This window comes from Panthera uncia, chromosome B1 (assembly GCF_023721935.1).
Source record: "Panthera uncia isolate 11264 chromosome B1, Puncia_PCG_1.0, whole genome shotgun sequence".
Lineage (NCBI taxonomy): Eukaryota > Metazoa > Chordata > Mammalia > Carnivora > Felidae > Panthera > Panthera uncia.
In genome coordinates, this window is record NC_064811.1 from 19,413,702 (window position 1) to 19,421,053 (window position 7,352).

The window sequence follows — 7,352 nt, forward strand, 5'->3', positions numbered from 1 at the left end:
CCCCCCCCCCCACAACTGTCTAACCAGCCCCTGACCCACTTCCAGAAAGTAAGCGTCACCGGGACAGGGTGGTGACCTTGTTCTCTAATGAATCTTAGGTGTAGGGCCTGGCACATAGTAGGTGCTCTACAAGTATGTGTTGGTCACATGAATGAGCGAATCTCCTGTTATTATATAGTTAACATTGTTTTCAAAGCTTCCAGTGTTTACTTATATTTATTTTTCAAATTATCAGCTGTCATAAATAGGAAGCAAACGAAAATATTGAAAATAAAACACTATTGAATTCTAAATAGGACTAAAAGCTCTGAGCACGATGCTGCACATGTGTCAGGAGAGGTGTTTAAGACCTACTGGCATCATGGGGCGCCTGGGTGGCTCTGTCACTTAAGCCTCAGACTCAGTTTTTGGCTCAGGTCGTGATCTCTCACAGTTGGTGGGTTCGAGCCCCACGAGGGGCTCTGCGCTGACAGTGCAGAGCCTGCTTGGGATTCTCTCTTTCTCCCTCTCTCTCTGCCTGCAGTCACTTTCTCTCGTTCTCTCTCAAAATAAATAAGCTTAAAAAAAGAAAAACAAAACCCTACTGGCATCAAACGAGACTTTCCCCTGAGAGGAAGGACCGAAGAGAGTTACAGAGGGCAGGCAATCTTCAACATATGAATCATTATTATTCAAGATGGTTTCCCGAGGTCTCCTAAACTCTCACGGACCACCACCAATGGTGAGCTTTCCAGTCGCGGAAGTGCGACCTGTGCAAATGATCAGGTACATTGAGAAGGAGTTGTGAACCTATTGCACAATTGTGGAAGCCTGACTGCCAACATTGCTTTATGATTTCTAGCTCCCTGTGGATCCTGGATCAACCCTGTGAGATGGCTGTCTTCTTCATTTATCAGATGTGGCTACCGAGATCTGAAACGTGGAGACACAGAGACTCAGCTAGGACTTCTGGCTCCCAGAGGGCCTCTTCAGCATCTTGGAAGCCTGAAAAAGAAGTACCACACCTGGGAGATGGAAATACTGCATTTTATTGTCGGCCTTGTTTTGTTGGTACGGTACACTGTTCAGAAAACGGCATTAATAATTCCCTGCCGGTGTCCCAGCCACTGTCTATAACTTTGACTCCAGGCTCAGTTACGTGACCTGCTTTAGCTACTGCTGTGTTTGCAACTGTGCACACAAAGAAGCTCGTGAAGAAGCGCTTGTGTAGTGGGGCTCCTTGCTTAAGCTCTTGGGAACCTGTGATCACTACCGTGGAAACGAGCCCAGAAGAGCTTGCTGGATGATGGACTCACGACCAACAACCAGCCAGCTGCCACAGCTGTGCGTGAAGCCAGTGACCCCCAGGTGCCACAGATGAGAGGTTCACGCAGGAGCCCAGCTGAAACCGGTGGACGAACTACCCAGCTGAGCCTTGCCCAATTTGCTGACCCACAGACCACATGGTGAAACACATGGCTGTTGTGTTTGAAGCCACTAGGGTTTGGGGTGGTTTGCAACCCATGCATCAGCAGATAACTGACGTGGATGGTGATACTCCTGACGAGGAGCCTGGATGGTCTGAACTCTCCCTGGTGGCCCCGTGGAAGGCAACAGCCTCTGGCATCAGGACCTGTTGGGCCTTCATCTAGAGAAGATTCTGCAACAGAATCTGGCAGGCCAGGGGCTATGACAAGGAGCCAGTCTGCCAGGTCGCACATTTATCCAGTGCCTTTTATGTACAAATACCATACACATCCTGGGAATGTTCAACGACATTGTAGACCATGGGCCCTGTCCTGGAGGGTTTGCAAGCGGATGTTCTAGGGAACAAGAAGAGAAAATAGAGGCTGGAATGCAGCCTAAGGCTTCCGGTTTTCTGACCATGCTGGGACCACCTAATCCACTCTCTTTTTAATCCAAAGGGATAGAAAGAAGGTTCATCCCTGAGCTGAATGTCTAGGGTTAACTCAGTGCCAGACACTTGTTCCTAACAGCCTTGATCAATGCCTTACGCTACGAATCAAGGTACCGTCTGCCAATATATTGCCCTCTGGCAAACCATCTGGTTTCATCCGACCTGTCGATGAAACAAACTGTAGGAAGAGCAGGCATAACGTGGTCCATCTGCCTTCCGCTGCTTCCTGGTCTGTGCATTCAGGTAGGAAAGCAGCCCTTCCTTTCCAGTTACCATGTATAGCTGAGGTTCACGGTACCCCTGCTGCTTTGGAGACTCAGCTAGTATTTCAGGTGGCAGGATAATCAGTGAGCAGTTGGGAGCCCAGGGATCTTCACAGGAGAGACCATGTACCTTTAAGACAAGTCTCCGTGTGACTCTGTTTCCCCTATGTGCTTTCCTTCCCTGCAGAAAGTCAGCCAGTTACTGAGGTATTGAGGTATTGGGGAGGAAAATCAAAGAGTGGCAAGCCTCTACCGTCCCCAGCGCGTGGAGAAACTTCCGACCCAGTTGAAATGGCATCTACAGTTGCCTGGCTTTTCCTTAGAGGTTTTATGCCCCAAGTGCCAGCTCGAACCTGCTTAGCTTGTGAGATGTGATGAAATCACCAACCAAGGCAATGTAGCTGCAAGCGATTCTTTTTTATCTCTTTTCATTTATGTAGCCTGACATTGAGTAATAATAATAATTAAATGCAGTTTAAGCTGTTAGGCACCTATTCCAGAAGGCCTCTAGATACCTCATCAACAGCAGCCCAGGCTGACAAAAACAAAGCTAATTATATTGTGGTTAACTTTTTTCAAAGAAAAAAATAAGACCGCTCACCAACTATCCTCATATCTGATAAAAAGCGGTACATTAAATGTTCCGCCCCACAGTCCATTTGCACGGGACCAATTTAAAACCAGGTGCCCTTGTCTTAAATTTGCCACCCTGGCACTAAGTAATGAGATGATGGCTTTAGCCTCTATTTCCACACCCACCCCTAACGCTCTGAAAAGTCTCCAGGGTCTCAATTTTTCCATATTTATTCATAGCCCCAGGGCCAGTTGTATTTATTTATTTATATGTACATGGAGTGTTAGAAGAGCATGCTTTGGATGCTTTTGAGTGATGCTTCTCACTTTCAAAAGTTTGAGAGGGATTTAGATGTGGCAATCCAGAATAGCTTCATCTGAGAAACGGAGCCAGCAGATTCTGATGCAAACAAAACAAAAAAATCTCTGGAGAGACCTGGAAAGAAAGGACGACTGGAACTTATTGTTAGAAACCTAGCCTCTTGTCACAGCGTCTCTACTGACTTGCAAGATGACTTTGGCCAAGTGCCAACAGCCCCAGACACATGGGAAGGCCCTAAAGCTTTTGATCCAACTTCTCCAGACAGTATTTCCAATTCAAATTCTGGCTGCCCAAGCAAAAATGTCAGTGTTCTCATTAAAGGAAACTTAGCAGCAAATCTCCAGTTGAGATTTTTGGCTCAGCTTTTCTCCGAACTACACAACTGGGGCAACATTCATGACCACTCCTTTCCCCCAGTTGCTCTTCTCTGGCCTGAGTTAGGAAACCCAGTCTGATGAGCCTGGGAAGAAAATGATTCAGAACGATAGTGATTTACGGTGACCTATTTGACATATACATATATATATATATATATATATGCATTATATATTTATATCATTTTTAAAAATTAACTCCATATGAGCCAGGGTCCCTGATTCTCACCTTTGTCAAAGGAGGGCCTAGTTTAGACAGATCCTGCCAGGAGTCCCCCTGGCCTGGTTGCTAAGTGCATTCCTTTGTTCTTGATTTTCGTGGGAGAGGACAGAGGTCTGCAGGTCTACAGCAGTCAGGCCTCCGACGGAGCCTTGAGACCTGAGGTCCCCTGGGCCACTGGCCTCAATTCTGTAAAAGATAAGCCTCCTCTCTTCCCCCTACCTGGGGATGCTCTGCAAAGCCCCTCATCCATCATTTCCCTACCAGGGCCGGGAGCCAGACAACAGACAGACCTGGACTCTGTCCGGGGGTTCCTGACTCAGAGCATCCTCTGTCTGTTAGCCTCCTGAGCTCCTGGGCCCCCTCTCTGCCACCACTAAGCCCTGCTCGCCCGGCAGCAAACAATCAGATGCTCCTGCTCCCCTCCCCTTTCCAGCCCCGCTGGCTGCCAATCAGCCGGGCGGCAGGGGGGTGGAAGGAAGTTCCACTCCCCGCTGAACCACCGCTGAGGTGCTCAAATGACTGAGTGGGGCTGATGATGGCCTGGCAGGCCGGGACCCCGCAATTGCCATCCTGGAGGGGCGCGGGCGCGGGGAGTGATTGGCTGGGGCGCTGCGGGGCAGGGGGTGGGGATGAGCCGAGGCAGAGGGGCAGCTCCTGCGAGGGAGGAGTTCTGAGAAGGGGGACTGAGAAGTCGGTCCAGGGAAGGGGCCAAGGAGGGCTGGAGGAGGAAAGGGAGGCAAGGAGGGACAAAGGGAGATGCAGGGGCTCTTGATGAGAGGCCAGAAAATCAGGAAGGTAGGGGAGAGAAGGGCGGAAAACCATGGGGCTGGGCTGAGTAGGGAGAAAAACGCCCCAGGCTGGTGGGGGAAGTGGTGTGAGAGGTGGCCCAAGGAAGGAGTTAAACAGAAAAGATACAGGGAGAGGCACTCTGCTCTCAGATTATTCAAATTTGTTTTACTTATTGATAATGTAGTTCATTTCTTCTGCGTGGGGGGGATATGATTCAGCACAAATTTGATGTAAATTTATGGAAATATAAATGCAGAGAGGCTGCGGGCCTGAGCCACGGGCGGGTTGGCTGCGTGGCCCTCAGCACACTGGAGGTTAGCGCTCTCCGGACTTGGGGATCTGAAAATAGAAACGTCTGATTTGGGGGCCACTGGCCTCTCCTGCAGGCCAAGACAGGCACTGACCTTGTCGCTCTGCAAGGCTTATTAAAAAAAAAAAGAGAGAGAAAAAAAAAAGTCTGATGATGGTCTAAAATAGGATCACCTACATTGTCCTCGGGTCTGATTTTTCCTCTTAGGGTTGGGGGGGGAGGGGGGACAGTTTTTACCCAGTAGAGATGGGCAGGCTTATTTCAATGAAAAGGGACACCAAAGGAAGAGAACTAACATTATCTAGAACCTACTGTGTGTACAGAATTCACTAGTGAAGTGACAACAATGTTGTTTTCCTTCCCCACTCTGGAAAAGTAATGGGACTTGGGGGAGGGGGGAAAAAACCCACAAAGGAAACAATTTGACAGGGTGAAAAGGTGGACTTCCCTATAAATGGCGGGAGCCAGTAAAATATTTATTGCCCATTAGGCTGTCCTTCAGAACCCTGGATGTTGATTTTTATCTTTTCCCTTCATACGGGGTCATGACATTTGTCTAATGATGTGCCTTCTCCCAGTTGGTAGCAGCCTCTCCAGCCTGGCCATGACCGTGACCGCAAAGAGAACCCTTCCCAGTGTGAGAATAGCTTCTCTGAGCCCGGCCTTCCTCTGCAACTTGCAGTGGCGGTGAGACAAGGAGATTCAAGACCCCAAGATACAAGGCCAACCAAAGGGTTTTACTGCCGTGTCATTCCCGTCAGAGACAGATAGTACCAGCCCTGCTTCCTGCTTTCCACCAAAGCTGTGATTCTTTTCAGAGTCCAAACGATTGAGCTGCTGCACCTCCCTGGTCTGGGGGCAGACAAAGAGGTGTTTGCCTGCAGTCCCACAGCCATGGTGTGTGGGTGTACTTGAGCAAATGTTTCCGAGAATGGCAGCGATCCGCTCACTTTTATTACATCCGCGGGGCAGAAGCTGTCAGCCCTTGGTGACACTGATTATAATGCTTTGACCTCATTCAGTCACCAAAGGGCAGATTTCTCTTTGTTCTCTAGCAGAAACACAACTTGGCAAGGAGACACGATTTCTAAAGCGAGACTGTCAACAAGGGTATTTATGAGCTTACCACGTCCCTGCTATTCCATTGAGTAGCTTACCTTTGGGGGAAAAGGCACATGCATGCACACATGTGACACGACAGTTGCCATTTATTAACCTGTTTGTTCCCATGAGACAGGAAAAGCAATCTTAAGGTAGTATAAGAGATCTGAGGAGGGTCTTCTAACAGCCAGGTTAAGACCCTGTCTTCTGTCCTCAAGGCTCTTAGTCTAGTGGCCAAGTCCCCCAAGCAGCTGAACACTGCAGAACCATGGAGGAATGTTCCAGAATCGTCCTTCACGGCTATGTTATGTCACATAGTCACCCTTTTCAGGAATCGGGAATGAATCGTGAAAACTAGATCCATTCGGTACACTTAAAAATGGTTAATACAGCAAATTTTATGTTCTATATATTCTACCATAATAAAAAAAAAGTGAAAAAAAAAAAGACTAAAAACACACAAAAAAGAAAAACTAGGTCCATTTGGAAAGCTGTGAGAGGGCAGGATCAAAGACTACAAAAATACAGAAAACATGAGTGGGTGAGTTCACTCACCAAATCCCAGATCATTTTGAAAAAGATAAAGCGATGACTCCTTTTCAAGGTGAAGGAAGTAGTAATTGGACAAAAGCAGGAGAACGGAAGCAGTGAGTGTGGGAGCTGGAACACTTTCACCATTCTGTGAACTGGTGTCCTCATCTATACAATGAGCGGATTGAGCCAGATGACCTTGAGGGTCTATAGTTCTATGAGATGAAGCAGAATTTTACATTTGGGTGGAACTCTGTCCAAAAGGTTAGTGAAGGTGCTGTTAAGCATCATCCCAGACAGCACCATAGAGTGTTAGAGATATGAGGAATCTCAGAGATCTGGACCCTTTATTTTACAGGGGAAGAAATAGAGACCCAAAGTGATAGAGCACCTTGTCCAAGGTAACAGAGCTTGTCAGGGACAGAGCTGTGCCCGCAGCCCAGCTTCCGGTTCCAATGCTCCAACTTCTTCACGATGCTTTGAAGTTGAGAATATTTGAAGTTCATGAAGACTGAAATTCTGGTCGTCTATTGCCTTGCAACAGAACAGCCCAAACCCGGTGGTTCCAACATTGATTTATTATTGTCTCCTGGGGTTTTGTGGGTGGACTGGGCTCATCTGGGTCGTTCTCATGTGGAGTCTCCTGTGTGGAGGTCAGATGGAGGCTGGGACTGTGGTTCCCTGAAGGCTCAACGGGATTGGACGTCCAAGACAGCTCATTAACATGGCCGGCAGTCGATGTTGGCAGTCAATGCTGCCTGTCAACCGAGAACTCAGCTGAAGCTGGCAAGTTGAACACCTACTCCTGTCTCTCCATGTTGGGCTTTTCATTACATGGAAGCCAGGTTCCCAGAAGGAGCTTCTCAAGAGCAGGTGCTATGTCTTAGTTCATCTAGGAGGCTATAATGGAATACCATAAACTGAGTAGCTTAAAAACCACAGACATTTATTTCTCACACTTCTGGAAGC